Raw genomic sequence first — 20395 nt, forward strand, 5'->3', positions numbered from 1 at the left:
GCCATTTCCATTGAGATTGCACTGCCTCTCACAAGGAAAGCCACTTGACGTCTCCCCTAGAGAGCTGCATGTGTGACGTCAAAGGACAACAACTGAGGCAGTTTGTTCTGAACTGCATACCCATGCTCGCACTTTTGTATTTGTATAGTGCACCCCCTACAGTTATTACACTGTGGGGTGCAGTCCGCCGAAAGACAAAAAGAAAGAGAAAATCACAACCGTGTGAAGTGAGTGGTGCAACTCTGTGTGGGGGTTAGGGTCTACTGTACTGTACTGTACTGTACTGTACTGTACTGTACTGTACTGTACTGTACTGTACTGTACTGTACTGTACTGTACTGTACTGTACTGTACTGTACTGTCACACCCAAAAACCACATAATGGCTGCTGCTTCCCATCATGCACCTGTGCACAGTGTGAAGCTCAACAGCGCCACTTTGTAACCTCTTGGTACTCTGAACAGACATACACGCACGCATACAAAGGGACACACGTTGCTGTTTCTTGGAGTGGTTGCACCACTCAAAAAAGATAAACACAAAGAACAGGTTCAACAGGACAAAGAAGACTAGACTTGGACAACAAGAACAGCAGTCAGTCAGTGCTGGCGGGCTGGCGGCTGGTGGTGTGCTCGTAGATTCATTGTCGATACCCTCGTAGCAAAACAGTTTAACCAAATTTGTTCAGAAATACGCCCTCAGAGCGCTGGGAGCACGTACACCATGCTCTGGTCATACAAGATTTGTGTTAAAATGTTGTGCGTGCGTGTGTGTGTGTGTGTGTGTGTGTGTGTGTGTGTGTGTGTGTGTGTGTGTGTGTGTGTGTGTGTGTGTGTGTGTGTGTGTGTGTGTGTGTTGTATTAATCCTGTGCTGCAGCACAGTGCTTGCTTCCAGTTCATGGATATGTCAGGATGTCAGTCATAATGCTGGCTCTACATGTGCATCATAAGCAGCACCTTCAGTACTCATTCACAGGAGGAATGGAGAGAGAGAGGCAGGCAGGCAGGCAGGATACTGATATATGAGATCATGTCGGTAGGTGTATCCGTGTGGGAACCGACTGTCAGGATGAATAAAGCACTTCTTTCTCTCCTCCCCATCAGTGTCATCTTGTGATCACCTCGCCCATTTATCAGCCGCTTTACCTGCTGAGTCGCTGCCATGCCGCCCGGCCCGAATGAAATGCACACAGCACCATAGTAAGTTGCTTCTGGGCCCGAGCATCTGCAAAATAGGCTGAGCCCCCCCGCCGGGACAATACACTCGAAAGGAAAACTCATTTAAGCACCAGTCGGGCAGAACCAAATGTACATTGATTCGATAGGAAAACTCTGAGGCTTCATTCACACGTATCAAGCACCAATGTTTGGTCGGTTTTTTTGGGCCACCACAATGCTTTTCCAATGGGAGTCACATGGTTTGATCAAACATTTGTGTTTGATTGCTGATTGCTCCCCCCTCATCAAACAAAAATGTTTGGTCAAACCAAACCAAACCATTGGATCAGCAATCAAACAGCAATCAGACATCGCACACGGACCGAACATTTGTTGTGTAGGTGTGTACAAAGCCTGACGCAGCGGAGCCCCAAATTTCACAAGAAGTTCACCCACCCACTGGAAACATCATAGCTTTAAATGTGAATGGAAAATGTTAGATATGCTGCACTATCCAATTTTCAGCTATGTCAAATGAACCATAAGAACAAGGTGAAAATTATATCCTTGCCGAGCAGTTTGTCTATAGCTACTTTTCAACATACTGTAACATCAGTAGTCAATCATACACACACACGGCACCTTTATAGGAATTTCAAGATTCTATAGAAATTCTATTATATAATCCTAAAGAATTGGAACTTTGGAAAATCCAATTGAAATATATGATCCTATTAAAAATCCCATAATAAGGACCCATAATAGCTTATCCTATCCCATATTAGAATTGGAGGACTATATATACAGTATTTTGTGTGTGTACTCGTATGCTGTCTTTGTGTATGTATTATCAACTCGTTTGGTGTGTTACCGTGTCTCACAGCCACCATGACAGTTGTGTGTAGAATGATTATGTAACTGGCTTATGATTTATCTTACCTTTCTGCTTTGTATCGTGTCTACTGCATAGTACAGTCTCGACAATAACCACAGAAAAGCGCTCCATCCCGTGTGTTATTGCTCAATTAAATCACTTTTTAGAATGGCTTTGGGAAAACGGGTGTGCCCTGTGCTTTTATGTGAGGCGTTTTGTAAGGAAAGTGGTGCTTTACAGCACAATTCTGTTATCATACCCTACTGCTGCAACAAGCCTATTTCCCCCTCAGGGATGCTAAACTTCCCACCATGTGTTGTGCAGCTATAGTATTTTAGTTTTAGTTTTTGTATTTCTTTATATTCAGCACAGTATAAAAACAATACAGTGAACATAAATACATAAACATACATATAAGAAGGGTAAAGTGCTAGGCTGAGGCAAAAAAGCCCAAGGGGCTAGGCCTCTACCTATATAAATCACAATGAAACATTGCACAAGAAATATAGAATATCCAGAAAACATGATTGCAGTATACAGCAAGAACAAAACAAAACAACAACAACAACATGATTAGAATTATTGGTTATCTACATGATTAGAGAAAAGAAGAGATGATACAAAGAAATATAATTAAGTGATCTGGTCAATAGTTTAGTGTGTGATGTTCCGCCCGGTGGTGCGTCTAGGCTGCTTACTAAAGGCAACATGGATTCAGGCACACTGTGTGTGTGTGTGTGTGTGTGTGTGTGTGTGTGTGTGTGTGTGTGTGTGTGTGTGTGTGTGCATGCGTGAGTGTGTATAGGTTGTCATTGTCCGTTTTGTTCAACAGTCTGGCTAGCCGGGTGGAAGATTGGAGTGAGTCTGCATTGCAATCAGTCTGATTGCAATGGGAAGTGTGCGGTAGCGGCCTCCTTGCCTGGCCGTGGTAGTTGTAGGAGTATGAACAGTTTGTGGCTTCAGGCTGGTGCCTGTCCTTGATGAGGTGCTGATAGCTTTGACTACACAGTACACGCACGAGGGAAGCTCTTCTCCCATCATCCCTCCCAGTGTGTTCTCCGCCTAGCCTTCTCAAGTGCGCAGCATGTTTTGTCTTGAACTGTTTTTACTTGAACTTCAACTCACTCCTTGATGTGTACTCTGAAGAACTTGAACTCACCGATCCTTTCCACTGCAGCTTCAGGCTCTCGTCGTCCACAATCAGCTCCTTGCATAGGTGTGTGTGTGTATGGGTCTACTCTACATGCATGCGCACAATTCCGGGTGGGTGTCGGTGATTAATTTCCAGAGCAGTGAATAGACTATCTCTGATTACACTCACAACGTTAAATATTACATTGAAAACCAATGTGCCAAACTGATAACACAGAGACAAACGGTGTCTTGCAGTGAAGAGCGAGTGGGATGACAGACAGCCTCTCGTGTTTAATCAATGATCTATACTATCTCAACCTCCTCGTTAAAGCCAGCAGCAGCCAAGCTGCTGACAAAAATCTGACATATTTGCATAAACACCTTATCATTTAATTACAGCCATGAGCTTTCCAAGCACGCCCCAAGAAGAAGTTTTAGTTGTGGCACTGGCAATGCTGCTGACTACAGTGATTGAAAGTTGTGAGGTGGGACGTTGTTAAAAGGAAGGGAAATAATTGGATTTAATTCATGCATAAACACAAACTCTGCCACCCGTTTGACTTGCCGTAATTTCTGTCTGTGCTACGTTTCATTATCTACCTTTCTTTTCTTAGTATCTTTCATGAATTCACACAGAGTTTGAAATCCTCTCTCGGCAGGCTGTCACTGTTTTTGAGCATTAGTGGGGATTTGTTACGTCTCGATCACATTTCCCCAGCATGGTAAGTAAGTACCTGGGCTGAAGACTGATGTGGGTACCTGAAACCCAGACTTCCCCTGCTTTAATCTTTATAAACTGTGCAGTTTCCTGTTAAAACATTTATGCAACTAGGCAGGTCACTTAAGAACAACTTATAAGGGGAGATGGGAAAGGAAATGAAAAGTTATGAAAAAACGACCTGGCCAAATATCATTCAGACGGTTCTCAATTAGGGGAGGACAGAGATTCCAACATATATAGATATGATTCTTTCATAATAATATTAAACATCATAATATTAAAGTCATAAGTCTAGTAGAACCATAAACCCTATACGGGCCAATTTAGGGGCATGGCTCTAATAATTACTGCAGCATCTACAGCATCACTCCCAATCTTCCGCCGTAGTCTGAAAACCCACCTTTTCAGACTCCATCATGGCCCATAGCACTTACCCTACCCCCTTAGATAGCATTTCTGTAGACTTAGATAGCATTTGATACAGACTTATAGCATGTTATGTAGACAGCACTATAATTGCATTGTATGTAGTCATAGCACGTCATAGTACATAATAGCATAGTGTAGTATACGTATATGTAGCCTATACAGTTTATATGTATAGTTTCTTTATATAGATATAATATTCCACTGTTACGTTCTTAGCTTACGCATGTTTCATGATAAATGCTTTTTATGTGATGTATTCCCATCCTTTTTTGTTCTTGCTTAATGTAAGTCGCTCTGGATTAAAGGAGAATTCCATACTAAAAGGCTTTCTTACCTTTCTTTGTAGTTGTTACGTCCCCATCAAAGAGGTCCAGGTGTTATTTTGTGCAAAAGCTCCTTATTGGCTATTTCCCCTACCATAAGCCCTAAATGAATTGCATTGCATTGAATGGGATGTATGGGGTGTTGTGCTAATTCACTTATTTCCATCGAAATAAGTAGTAAACTGTGCCGCTTGGGTTATTATTTACATTATGAAGAGAGGATATAAAAAATATATATAATTTTGAGCGATGGAAATAAGCGAATTAGCACAACACCCCATACATCCCATTCAATTCAATGCAATTAATTTAGGGCTTATGGTAGGGGAAATAGCCAATAAGGAGCTTTTGCACAAAATAACACCTGGACCTCTTTGATGGGGACGTAACAACTACAAAGAAAGGTAAGAAAGCCTTTTAGTATGGAATTCTCCTTTAAGAGCGTCTGCTAAATGCCTAAATTGTAAATTGTACCTTATAACGACTAGCCTACACATATAGTTTGTTTCACAGTCTCTTTCTTTTCTTTTTCTTTTTGTAGCTGCACTTTATTTTCTTCACTAGTTTCCATCATATTTCGTCTAGATCTACAGAGCGAAGATGGAGTTCGAAATTGCAGTATTGGTACTTTTACTTAAGTAAAATAAATACAATTGAGTACTTTTTCCACCACTGCTTTAAGGTGACTGATGTCTACATTTCCCTCTGCTGGGTGTCGCAGTGTCTCTGCAGGAAAGACTGTGCAGGCAGCTTGACCGGCACGTTTTGTGTTTTGTGTTTGTTTGTTTTGTTTTGTGTTTTGTATTGTATTGATTGTAGTTAGGACCCTCTCGAAAACGAGATACTGTATCTCAATGGGGTAATCCTAAATACAGAAATTTCAAACATAACCCACGTACGCGTGTGCAGTGTGCACGGTCTGATTGACATTATAAGCACATCCCTGTCATCCCGACAGCCTTTCCAGGCTTCCTCCACAGCCGCTGGATACAAGCCAGCGGTTTTTGACTTTTTTGACAACTAGAGCCATGCAGTCAAACTGAGGGACATCATGTCTGGGAGCAGCAGTGCTGCATAACTGGTCAGGTTCCGTAGAAAAACACTGTCTGTCAGATGAGTCATGTAGCTTTACGCTAAATGGCTTTCTTTGCCATAGGCGTCATTTACACTGGGGGACATGTCCCTATGGCCTTGTGGTTAGAGTGTCCACCCTGAGACTGGGAGGCTGGGGTTCACTTGGTTCACTTGGCACTCATCATCAAGGGTTGGATTGGAGGTAAGTACTTGTACATCAAGCTGCCTCATGCTACAGAAACAGGAGATAGGCTCCTGCCCTATGGGCCTTTTCAGCTGTGCCACAAACAGAGGTGGAAAAAATAACTGTGGGGATATAGCCTTCCAATTTGCACGCGGCCAAGTGCAACATTGTATTCGGCTAGACTGCTACACCCACAAATGACAATTAATAATACGTACACAAATGTGGAGGACTTTGAGAATCAATGACCGTTAATGATTATGTGGCTGCATATCATAGGCGGCTATATCAAATCATTGCTATGATCCATAATGTAAATAATACATTTAAAATTTGTGACACCTGCAGCTGCATGCTGAAAGATCTGAAAGATTTTGTTTTACCCAGAACCCCAGTAATTGAGTCAATAAGTATAGATACTCCCAGTCAAATATCACTCAAGGTTGCTATGTCAAAACAAAATCAAATCTATAATAGTTAAAATAGCTCTCGACGCGCTGCCATTACTATCATTTATGTCACTTGATGTCACTTTCTGATTGGGAAATAAGAAGCATGCATGCAAAAACAAATGGATATTTCTTTCTCACCTGGATCAGATGTTGACTTTAAATACATTATATGCAGTGGTGCACAATGATACAGAACATGAAAGATAAGTCAGAGTAGGATCTGATATCTTATCGTCACTTTACACGTGTCTCATTCCACCAACACAGTGTGTGGATTAGATCTTATCACAGGTACAGTATAATGGAAGGTAATGCAAGTTGCTCCAGACTATATGACGGAAGCATTTGAAAATTGCGAGAGGCAACTGTCTGGCAACGTGAGACTATAGTGTGCATGCGGACACACTATTGAGTTTACTCTCCTGTGGACCGGCACCGCTACAATGGTGTGCGTGAGCATTCCTTGTGCACAAATACACCACCTGTGCCACGTGCACGTATGTGCCATCATGAAGCAGTGACTCCATCTACTGCTCTGTGCCATGGTGCACTTCCGACACTACGAAACAATGATCTGTAATGAACCGAGTCGGCGCCTAGCTGTGTTTTCATTTGCCGTCCTCCGTAGCTGTGTGTGGCCGTCCAGATGTTCTCTCTTCTTAATTTTGTCGCTATGCTAAGATGTCATAACAAAGAAGAATGTCTTCTGGGCCACACAGTGAACCCATAACAGTAATATGATGTTCCTCCACTGTACATGTCAATACACAGGTGAACGGAATATAGTGCTGCTCAGCAGCAGTGGACAGTAAGTGCACTTAACATGCAAGGCATGTTAACAAGCTTGTTACTGAATATGAACGCAGCATTGCTGCCTTTCAAACAAGAAGCAACTGTCACAAAACATCACGATTAATTTTAACAGGGCTCGGCGTTTCACAATGGAAGGGGGCAGATCAGGGAAAATAAGAATTCTCTGACCATCAAAGGTGATGTTCTGTAGTTGGGCAGTCTTCCGCAGTATCTCCTCGTGCTCGTGAGCGTAGTGCAGCTTGAGAATGAAGGGACGGGGTGGTGCATCATCTCCAGGACGTGGACGGAGCCCCCTGTGACATTGTCCAGAAGTGGTAGTTTCTCCAGCGAGAGTGCATTTTGCAGAAGTTGTGCCACAAAGAGACTGGGTTTTTTACCCGCTTCTTTCCCTTCTTTCACTGATAATATACGCAAATTTAACCTCCTGCTTCTCGATTCTAAGTCTTCACATTTGGAGGACAGCTGCTCCACTAACTTCTTCAACTTGGAGAAGTCTTTTTCCAGCATTGCGATTGTATCAGTAGCGCTGATTGCGTTTTGTTCCAAGTCTGCAATTTTTTCCGCGTTCTCGGTCACTGTTGTCATCACAGCCGAAATGGATGTCTTGGTTTCATTTTTGAGAGCTGCAATCTCACATCTGAAGGTGTTCGACAGTTGTTCAATCTTTGAGTCATCGTCTTCACAATGTCAGTTTTTAGCAAGCCTAGCTCAGCTCGCAAGCCCTTGATAGCCTCCAGCACGGTCGTGTCTCCTGCCGAGTCAGAGGCGTCTCCCACTGGGGACTCCATTTGCTTGTCCCCCGAGGCTCCTTGGCCTGCCTCGGCTTGTTGCTTTTTCTGTTTGTTGCGACCGCTACTTGGCATGGTTGTATCTCACGGGAAAAAACACCGGTGGAATGTTGTCAAAACGTTTATTTAGAAGTTAAGACAGCTCTGCCACTACTTCGTTGCCAGTATCTTTAGCTTCAATTAGTTTTAAACATTGTAGTTGTGGGAGTGATGTGTCGTGTGTCTTACTCAGTCATTTTAATCCAAAGACTTTGTGAAATACAGATTTGAGCATTCTTGCCGATGGCTCATACATCTCAATCAAGTCTAACACAGCTGCACACCAGTGCTCCATGTTGACTTTGTGGTCTGGAAGGTCCTTCATGATGTCTCTCAATTCATCAGGTGTCCAGTTTCTCGGCACATGTACTGTTGCAGAATATGTGTCTATTTCTGCTTGCTGTGGCCCAGTCCCCAGATGAGGATGAGGTTCTGGATATGAAATGAATGGAAATAGCTTCCTTGGACAAAGTGTCGCTGTGACAACTGCTCCCCCCTGTCCTTGATTGTTTATGAGGGGTTCAGGCTTCTTGTCTCCGCTCATACCATCATGGTTGTTGTCTGCAGGCTGTTCCTTGGGTGTAGTAATAGTCATCTGTGTGTCTCCGCTGTGGTTTGGCTCCTTCTGCCTCATATTGTTGTAGTCATCAGGCGTAGTGTTGGCTTGTAGATCTGCTGATTTCACCACATTCCTGTCAAGTTGCTCTCGCAGTAGCATAATTTCTTTCTGTTGGTTGTTGAGTTGTTGTTGCATATTTCTGTCAAGTTGTTCTTGCAGTTGTCGCTCCACAAGTTGTCCCCGCAATAGTATCACTTATTTTTGTTGGTCATTGTCACTCGACTCATTGAGTTCTCGCAGTAACGTCACTTCTTTCCGCTGTTGGTCATTGAGTTCTCGCTTCAATTCCTCTCTGTTTAGCTCCCATCTTTAAGATTACACTGCCAAGTAAGTGCCAACCCCCCCACAACCGTGCAAATGTCACATCATCATCATCTCTACTGTACGCCTCCATTCTCTAGAGGTTTCAATGCATTCATTCAGGAAGAAAATAACCTGGCCGATGCATTTTTTTTCCATGGGTTCCTCCTTGGACCCCACAACGGGTTATCCCCCACTTTGAGAAGCAATGCCGTACAACACAGCATGGTTTACAAACGATTTTCTGATAAAACATTGGTTAAAAACTATTCGCACGCACGCACGCACAAACACACACGCACACGCACACGCACACACACACACACACACACACACACACACACACACACACACACACACATATATTAATGAAGTTTTGGCCCTTTCTAGCAACCGGTTTGTGTGTAATGGTCACTAGAGAGCCTACTGCTTTTCTCCATGCTGCAGCTTCCCTGCACTGCTGCCAGAATTAAGCTGTGCTAAAATATTACGAACGTCTGACCAACTTCAGATCAATCACAGACAGTATAGTAGCCAAACTAGTTTGGCTATATAGTCACAACATCTCATCTCAACATCAATTCATCCAGACTGAGGGAGGGCCTGCAGGCCAGCTCTGAATGATGTTATTGTAGTTTTTGAGTCAGCCAAACTGAACAGATTTTGCCACAACTTATCAGGATGGTTTTTCTAGGACCCAAATGCAAGGAAGTCAGAATCTCGAAGTGGAAGACAGAGTTTAATTAACACATGTAATGCATGTAGGCTATGTAAATGCAGGCGCACAAACCAGCAAACATAAACAGACTGGGAAAATAATTATGGTTACAAGACTTTTTTGTTTTTTTACTTGGAAGTCAGTGGCAGCTGCTATTTCATCTGAATGACACCAAGTCCAATGCCTATGTGTCTTTTATGAAGCTACACGCTTCATATTGATTTATATTGTGTGCCTAAAATGGCTTGTAGCTTGTAGAGGAATTGCTGGCAGTGTGCACAATACATTTGGCACTGATCAGTCCAATATTAGGTTTTGAAATACGTTGAAATAATCAAGGTACTGTATTGCACATGGATTCCCATAGGACATAGAGCGAGAGAGCTAGAGAGAGAGAGAGAGAGAGAGAGAGAGCACGCGTGATGCTATATCAGGGGTCCTCAACTGGCGGACCGCGGTCCACGACCGGACCGCGGACCACCTCTCTGCGGACCCTAGGCATCAGGTCAGGCCAGCAAAAAAAAAAATCTCTCCTAAGCTCAGGCCAGGCCAGCCACAGTCAATTTCAATTCAATTCAGGCAGTGTTGCTGCAGCACAACTACATTGTGTGTCTTATGTTAATGGTGGGAAGAAGTTAATAATATAAATAACATCAGATGGTACATTTCTCATGTGAAATTGCTGCAAAGGCCCCCAAAATGTCCCCCAAGGGCCCCCAAAATTCTGGCGCGCGCTTCGCGCGGGCGCAGTGTGATTTGGATTTGGAGTTCCACTCCGGGCCTGCACTCTGCACCCCATTATTGGTTGGTTGGAAGGGGATCTGATTTGTATAAGCTTGGCTTGACCATACTAAACGGGCATAGAGCCCCGCTCTCCGATGGACGCCGCACATGGGACCGGACCTCGGTCTTATTCAAAAAAAATATTTGTGGACCTTCATCATTTCTAGTTGAGGACCCCTGTGCTATATGATGATAGACAGACAGAAAATCGCTGTTGGGAAGAAACCTTTTATGTCCAAAACTGGGGGGAAAAGGCTGTGTTCCATTATATTATTCAGCCACAAGCATGTCTTAATACATTTTATTGGTTCAGTATTGATCTACAATGGGCACGCATATTTCCTGCATTCAGGCTATTTTTGTAGGGCATTAATTTTAGATAAAAAAGTTGAAACGTGTAGAAATGAGGTTTCTTCCCGACACAGCAATGATTCATCATGTTAGGATTGATTTTAAAATTATTTTACTTGTCTATAAAGCTCTCAATGGTCTCGCACCTTCCTACCTACATGACTGCCTGCCTAAATATGTCCCAAACCGCCCCCGAAGGTCTTCCACTGCTGGCCTGCTCGCTTTGCCTAAAAAAATGGCAAATAAAAAATACGGGGAAGCAGCTTTTTGCTTCTACGGGCCGTCGGCATGGAACAACCTTCGTCAGGCAGCCTCTGTAGACATTTTTAAAGCTCAGCTCACGACCCACTTCTACAACATTGCTTTTAATTGATATTTTATTTATTTTGTTATTCATGTCCTCACTGTATTGCATTACTGCTTGTTTTTTAATGTCGTTGCCTTGCTTTTCTTTTATTCTCTATTTTTCTGTAAAGCACTTTGAGCTGCATTTCATGTCATGAAAGGTGCTATACAAATAAAGTTTTATTATTATGTGGTGGTATGCTTATATCCAGTAATGTAAGTGGGCGCGTTTTAGTGCTAGACGCCCCGTGGAGATCAGACCCCACACTGTGCTGAGGAGACAGAGTGCATGCTGCTGCTGCTATTTTTAGAAATGTCTCTGGGGAATATATTACTATTTTTTGCTTTTGCTTTATATGAATCGCAGAGAAATGTACAGCAAAGACAGGATAGAGACCGGAGAGCAATCAAGTAATGCTGCATTCACATGGTCTCAGGCAAGCGCTGCGTGGGCAGTACTTTAGTTCAACTAGTCATTGGTCCGAAAAACGACAACCCACCTCAAACCCTAACCTAACCATAAACGCAAGCACGGGAGCAGGCGCTAGTCCGAGATGCGTCCGCATGTCGGACTAATGCTCCGTCGGATTTACATGCGGTCCCCCGTGGCATACGGCAGCACTGTATGCTTCACGGCACAGCACGGTCAAAAATATTTAAAAAATATAAAAATATGATGGAATGTCAGGACAGCAAAAATTATGAGATTTGTTCCTGCGATATGGAGCTCCGTTAACATCCGGTTCTAGATAATGTCCGGTACTGCTGTAAAAAGAAAAAAAATATCGGGGGCACGGTGGCACAGTTGGTAGTGCTGTCGCCTCACAGCTAGAAGGTCCTGGGTTCGATTCCCGCTCGGAGCGCTGTGGGTGCTGGCGGCGTGTTTCCTCCTCCGCGTCATCAGTGCCCATACCCGAAGGTTGGCGAAAGGGCCTTTCTGTGTGGAGTTTGCATGTTCTCCCCGTGTCCCCTAGGGTAGGTACCCTCACAAAAACATGCAGTAATCCTGGTCTCTAAACTGCCTCCCCCTGGCCAGCCGGGACACCTGATTGAGGGGAAAGGAACTGGTTGGAATAACGTGTTCCTTCCACGCGCTACGTCCAACCAGGGAAACTCCCCCCTGTCAGGTGTAAAGGAGCAACTTGGACACTCAAGCATGAAGGAAGCATGAGTTAAGTCCGTTGCTCTCCCTAGGTTGGCGGAGGGTGTGTAGAGCCCAGGATCACATCACAGGATGATTGACACAGGGGTGAAAAATGGGTTACAAAATCGTGGGACAAAAAATATAAATTAAAATGAATATATATATTGTGACTTTGAATGGCAATGCTGTTACCGTCGCCGGTTCTGCCGCACCGTAGCGTCCTGTTTAACCGCCCTGTTCCCGTCCACTAATGTGACTTAATGAGACGTTTGCCGTCTACTGCTTGCCTGAGCGTGCATCTATAGCCCTATAGTTCATGTACTGTTCTCATACTGCTGTCCCTCCGCATTGAGATTCTAAACCGAGCCGACAGGCTTTAAAAGTACGTGATCTGTCTGAGTGGTGATACGATTTGAGAGCTAATATGAGTCACATGTGTTTATAGGAGCTCATTTGTACTCTCTGGGCTATAAGGGAACTCATCTTTCTCATCACGCATTCTACGGCAAATTGGTCCATTTTCTGAGTGCGCCGAAGCAATATTGCCTGCAGTCCATTATGCCAATGTACCCTATTATACCAACAGAATATGAAAAGGCTTTTAAAAGGGAATAATCATTGGTCTGTAACAAAAAGTAAACTGAATTGTTTACATCAGATGTCTCAAAGACTTTATTAGAAAATCCTACCAATATATGACCGGTAACCGGACATGACTAAACACACGCATGACAGTGTGTTTAGTCAGAATGCTATGCTGGCTTTGATCGATTAACAAACATGTTGCCATCTCAGACCCAAAACTTTTTTTGTTATCGTTGGATGCGATTTTGTCCGCAATTATCGTCTACATTCTCTAATTGTGTAGTATTCTTGTCAATTAAGTAACACAGATGTTTAACAATAATGTAACCCTTGAGAACGTAACATTTTAAACTCTCAAGAGCTAAAGATACATAAGGGTCCATTTAGCTATACCAACTCTCCATCGTTTAGTTGGGACCACCTGGAACCCCCTCAATGACCACTGGTGGTACCCCGACCACTGGTTGAGAACTAGTTTAATTATTAGATCATTAAACTCAGGTCAGGATTACAAATAGTTGAAAAAGAATGACATTCACTATATCTCAGAAACAGCGTAGTTGACAGTACTTTTCAAGGGGTTTAGCTTGCTGCGAGCTGATATGACTGTATAATTTCTTGTATTATTCACTAAAGTAAGCAGCAATAACACAATATAAAAGTAGGCCTGTATTGTAAAGTTTACCGGAGTAAAAGTGCAAAAGTGACAGCATCAAATATATAGCAAAATATATTGCTAAGATTTGAGTAAAAGCACTGAAATCTTTCAAAATGTTTCCATAAATAGCAGATCTACAAATTTACAACGTGTCACATCGTGGCACGTTGTGAGCTTGTAGATAGGCTATTAGTATATATAAAATAATAGGGCTTACGTGGTAAATATACTTTGTTTTGTATTACTTCATCTTTCTGTCAGTTAGCTGACAGTGGAACATAATCCATTAAAGCTAACCGGTGGAATAGAGAAAATAAGTCGTATTGCTTCACTTTTCCATCACATCTATTCAACACTTGGCACAGTGTCTCTGGCATCGGAACTTTGCACAGAATGCACATGCACTTCCTGGCACAGCGTACCCCTCATTATTCATGTTCGTTCTTTGCTTGCTTTATTTTCATAACACTTGAGGGCTGCCGCTGCCGTTTGCCGTATACAAAGCCTCTTGAAGCGTGATTTAAGTGCCAACATCATTAAGCCATTTTGGGCGGGAACCCCTTTCAGTGTTATAACTTAGCTAATGAAAAATAGCAGATCTACAAACTCATAGTGTGCCACCAAGTGGCACGCTAGGAGCTTGTAGGTCTGCTATTTTTTTATCGTGAAAATGTGCCTCAAATCTGTATGTATTTCAGAGCGAACATTTTGGACTACAATATTTGCTTCTGGGGGGTCTCTGGAACTACATATTTTGAGATGGGGATCCGTGGCCCAATAGAGATAATTCTGGGGGTCCTTGACATGAAAAAGGTTGAGCACCACTGACATAGAAACATGGGTTTTTCAGATTTTTTTTTAGGATTTAGAAGCCTTTTTTTTAAATCGACCTCAGTCCAAAATGGGTTAAAGGTTTTCTGAACACAGGAAATGCACATGTCCATTGTATTAAAACCCCCAATGTTGTATCCCCCCCCCACCCCTAATACATGCTTTCATACCATCCATTTCAAAGGCAGCGAGAAAGACGCATCCCCTCTCGTCCTTTTGTCATCCGTTTCATGTGTTCCGTGGGCGCATGATGGAGGCAGGTTGGGAATATCAAATTAAGCCTGGCATATATTTAAGACTGGGCTGTTCTCCTTTTAACTTTTAACTTTTTCCATGAGACAAAATGACATGGATTGATTCGAACACGTTCGCGGGCTCTTTTCGGTCACAAAACGGAACGAGCTACTGATTGATGTGGAGATCAGTAGAGGTTTGTTGTCCCGGAGGATCAACGGCTCGAGGGCTGGCAGGGTTGGAGCGTTCACTTAAGTTGTGGAATTATACCCACTATTATCACAAGCTGAAGAAACACAATATTATACCAAAATGTCATATTATCATCATTTTTTATTTATTGAGGAAATATTACCACCACTGGGCACTCTGACAAGTTGTTATTTTGTCCCACAGTATGCTGTTAAATGTGTTTTTGAGATCGTCACCATGTCAGTGGTGGATTAAGTAGTCAACCAAAGTAGTATAGATACTCCCAGTCAAATATTGCTCAAGTGAAAGTTGTAGTAGAGAGTTGTTGTATTCAAAAGTTCATGATTTTAACAGTACATGTATTTGAATTCTTTTTAGTGCATTTTCTTTTCCCCAAGAGGAAATGTGTCCCACGTGTGAATCTCGTTTGCGTCCGAGACCGAGACTGTCCTCCGAGACACAAAGTTACTCCGTGGTGAGATTGAGAAATAAATAATACAAGAGAATGACAGCTTGGCACGCGCGACAGAATGCAGCCTTGTAACTAACTTGTACGTTTTATTTTTGTAGAAGACGCAAACTAATATTGTTTATGCCGTTTGCTTTGATTGAATAATTGATTGATTTGGGTGTGTTCTAAATAAAGTGTTATGCTCGGACACAAACGAGATTCACGCGTGTCCCACTGGTAGGTGTGTTCGACCCTTTCATAACCAGTAAGAGGGTTAGACGCGACCTCGCCCTTTAGGGCCCAGACTGCTGGGCGAGTGCTGGCGCTTTGGCATGGGGAGTCATTCAACATATGGAATGAATTATGTACTGGCCATATACAGTATGGAGTGTGTCTTGACTAGTGTACAGGGTTTTATGAGGTCAGATAAACATATGGAATAGAACAGGTCAGCTCCATGTATCAGTCAAAAGGCAGACATCGAAGAGGAATGACGGGTGGTGTAGGATCAACATACTGTATGGAATGTCAGAACAGGTCAGCTCCATATATGGAGATCTAAGGGTTTGAGGTTTGAGGTCAAATATGATCCAGTCTCCGCCATGGCTATCAAAGGTTTGATGAGGTCAGTGTTGTGATATTCATATATGGCGACAGCCATATACTGTATGGTGGTGTGACGTGTCACGAGGCATGACCATATATGGAGGCGTGATGACGCGAGGCATGACCATATATGGAGGCGTGACCGACCAACCGACCAAATGACGGGAAATGCAGGTTTTCATAGTAAACTGCTACCTACAGTCGCAATAATAATTGTGTCCGCTTGAGTTCTTGATTATTTATTGCTACATTTGCACTACATAGAATGTGTCCTCTTCATTTACCCACCCAGGCAATTATAGGGGTACAAGCTCACACCAGAAGTTCCGAATGAGACATCAAAACCTGCGCTCCTTTATACAGGCCCATTATATTGGGTGAGTTCAAATGAACCTCTAAAAATTTAAGCCATCGTCATGCCTGTCTCAAGAGTGATGTAAAATGCTCCAAACGGGCTTCGCCATAGACATAATACGTTTCATTACCACACTCAAATTAATTTCTTTCCTAATGTGCAACACCACTAGCTGGCTCCAATCACCAAGCACTCTTTAATCTGCAGCTGACTTGTCCTCCGGAAATGGGACTTTGAAATGAATCATTCAGCGCCATTAACTTCACAATGGCGCCTTCTTCACCTGCCGCAGCACAGACTGTGAGCGAGTCATCCCTTTGCCACGGTGCATTTACTTAACAGAATGCCGCTGTGAATGACCTCCCTCCGGATCGTTTTTTTAGATAATGACTTTCACAGAGTACAAAGGAGAGGCGGTCAGAGGAGAAAATGATGTGTTTTGTCTCCAGTGACGTGATCTCGTGTCCCGTAGGATGAGGAATACCATGCTGGCACCAGGCTTATATACTTTGCAAGATAAATCATTTGCTGTACTTATCCCCCTTTTGTCTTTGGCTTGGAAGGCACAAGCTCCGGGCATCTTCTTGTATACTTAAATCACTTCTGAAAATGTACATAAATGTCCAGACCTTTTTATGATGTTAATTTGATATTGTTTTATTTATTATTTGTATTACTGCCTCTCTTTTATCCATGCGTATTACTATACTATACTATATATACTATACTATACTATACTATATTATACTGACCTTTTAAATCAGTTATGCTGATATTTTCTTAACATTTTGTTGTCTCTACCAGGCCACCCCTTCATGTGTCATGTGTATCCGTCTGGACCGATCAACATGATACTGTGCTGCACGCACACTCCCAGGAGGCCATTTCTTGATATTACTCCTACAGATTTTTTCCAAACATCACGGAAATTGGTACACATTATCTCTATAGTCATGTGATAAAGACGGATCTGTCACATATTATTTCTTATTCCATCCTGATTGGCTAAAATTGGCCCATTTTGAATAAAATGCCTCAAATCATGATCAGCATCATTCGATCACCTACAGTATATCTCCATATATGGACCTGGCCTGTTCTGACATCATTCTGACATCTGCATAGACTCCATATTTGGGCATGCCTGACAAAGAACTCCTGGGGCATGCATTTCCAACTTGCATCCTTCCAAGTAGGCCAGTGCCACCACTCTAGTAATATAATAATTAAGAAATCACCGTCAAATTTTGTAAAACATAAATATATATTTATCCACTTGCCCGAATGCCCCCGCCCTGTAACAAACAATTGTAACAATCGCTAAAATGATAGCTCATATATTTTTTGAATTGAAATATCTCGGATTCTTCTTCCAGGCTCCGTTTTGGATCGAAACAAGCTTCATTTCTCATTTCTATAAACGATATGATCGCCGGTTACAAATTTTATGTTTTGGGTGAAATAATGAACATTTGCGGGACCTGTTATACATAGCGATTATTCACTTCCTGATTCTCAGTTCCCGAGTGAACCGCCTTTCAAAATAAGACGATTCTCCATAGAGATGAACGCTTGGCATTTCTAGAGTACACAATTCAGCCACCGGATGGCGTACTGTACTGTCCACCCCTGCTAATGTGATCGCAGTGGGTTGCCATGTTGCGGTCAGCACTCTAACTGGCTGAGCCACCGGGGCTCACCCTTCCAGCTCAGTGATTTGTCATGTTTTTTTCTCATTTGCCCCTTGCCCTACCCTGTCCTCCTGCGTCTCACATACCAAAGCTCCTCTATCCATCTCTCTGAGTCATTGCCCTTTTGTGTTTGCTCTCCATTAATCACTCTGTCCTTTTCCTCTAACATATATCCCATCCCCCCCTCTTCACGTTAGCCCCCTTAACTCCACCCATCATCTGACTGTCCTTCACCGCGTCCGATATACTGCGTGCGATTCCGACGCCAGCGCCATCCATGTCACGTGAGGGTTCTTTTTTGAATAAACCAAATATTTGACAAGCTAGGGGCCGCAAGCACGGCGGCTTCCAAACATATCAGCGGTCACATCACGGCTCTGATGGAGGGGTGGGGTGTGGCAGGGTGCAGAGTGGGGGGGTTGGGGGAGGTTGGGGGAGGTTGAGTGTGTGGCGAACAAATTACAGCCCACGCCGTTTCCTGAAGGCAGAGGCGAGCGGTTTATCTGCCCCTCTCTCTCTCTCTCTCTCTCTCTCTGATGTCAGCAGAAAATGTGTGTGTGTCTGCGTTCGAGGGCCATAAGATGTAAAAGAAAAAGGTTAAAACCTGGCAGAACGAGAACATGAGTGGGTTTGATAATCGCAAGTGAACAATAGACTCCTGTGACGAAAAGTATTGGTTTGGCAGAGGCCTGTGCATGTGTGTGTGTGTGTGTGTGTGTGTGTGTGTGTGTGTGTGTGTGTGTGTGTGTGTGTGTGTGTGTGTGTGTGTGTGTGTGTGTGTGTGCGTGTGTGCGTGCATGCGTATGTTTGTGTGTGCCCTCCAACACCATTTACTCAAGCAAATGTCTTTTTTATACTTAATGTGGAGGAGTCTGAGGGAATTGTTTCTGTCAGGGTGATAGTGCGCTTGGCACTTCACACAAAGGAAACATAAGCCTATGTGCTAACATATGGCGAGAATTCACAGTTTTCAAAGCACATGCTGTCATCATTACTAGACAATGCCTCATGTCTCTTATGCATTTTTACATTTAGAGGTTGTAATTAACAATATTTTCTGCAGAATGCAAATGAACATTTCTACAATGTTTTAAACATTTGTACAGTATATGTCAGCCTTCCCCATCCGTCCATTTAAACACTAGTCGGGTCCACCCCAAAGTTATTAGTGCAGCCCGGAAGCCGGCGAAAACTACTGTTTTCAACTGGCCTGTGCCGAGTCTCTTAATTGGTCCAAGACCAAGTCAAGACGAGACCAAGGACTACACCAGTAATGGGGTCTATAACAACGGTAAGGCTTCCATGTACTGTATAGCCCTCATGTAGTCGTGATATGGGGGCTAAAGTACCTGCATGCCCACTACCCGCACTGTTTAAAATCCACCGGCTTGGAGTCTATGGGCCCTATTTCCGGTGGTGCCTTATTATCCTGAAACCTTTTTGTTTTTTACTATTTTGAAAAACATGTTTAAATAGTTCAATTAGCCGATCTTCAAGCTCACAACGTGTCAATGTATTCTAAAATGTTTTTCAAAGAAGAAGTGTAGGCTTAATTAAGCCAAAGGGATAAGGCATCAGTGAAAATAGGGCCCTATAACTACATGAACTGGCCCGAAGTGAAGCTGGGTGGGGAGGGAGGTATTTGGTCAATGGTCACACGCACGCACGCACCCACGCACGCACGCACCCATGCACGCACGCACTCACGCACACACACACACACACACACACACACACACACACACACACACACACACACACACACACACACACACACACATGCACATTCATACAGACTCAAGGCTCGCTCTCCTCTGGTATCCATCTTGTTGACGTGCATTACTGGTGTGTGTGTGTGTACAGTATTTATTTATTTTTTGGGACGTTCAAGATCACAATGAATGGTAAACACGCTCAAGCAGTAGGAAGGTTGCATCAGAGGGAGGGAGTCTGTCAAAGGAGTGTCTATGGTGTGTGTCAGACATATTGGATCAAGGTGGTTTCTGTACCCGGTCACTGTCAAAGGCACAGCAGGCCTTCCTGCAGGGAGAAGGAAAAGAGGGAATTTTCATGGAATTCATGATGATTCTTCCGAGCCTTTCTTCCAGCTGCTCTCTCTCTCTCTCTTTCTCCCCAGTATCCTTGTTGTCCTCTGTTTCAGAACATTTTTGTACAAATAGGACCCCACCCAAATACACACAGAGTCTGTGTATTAATATAGGTGGACTAAGTGTATTATTTAAGACACACGTGCAGGTATTTCGGGCCTTCTCATTCGCCACGTCAAACAACACTGGGCGTATACACATTGTTACATTTTATGGGTGTTTTTGAGGGGCGCTAGCCCCTCCAACGCCTACAGGGGTGTGTGTGTGTTGCGCATGTTGAGGCCATGTGTGTGGCCAAGTACATTGACTTTTTATGATGGCATTTCTTCCGTACATCAAGTGGGTGACCTCATCATCATACATGGTCTTTATGATAAAAAGGATTCAGAGGAGTGTGATTTTTTTCGTCATAGTAGCACAACATATGTTGACGTA

This window comes from Protomyctophum parallelum (assembly GCF_964188405.1).
Source record: "Protomyctophum parallelum genome assembly, chromosome: 12".
NCBI classification, from domain to species: domain Eukaryota; kingdom Metazoa; phylum Chordata; class Actinopteri; order Myctophiformes; family Myctophidae; genus Protomyctophum; species Protomyctophum parallelum.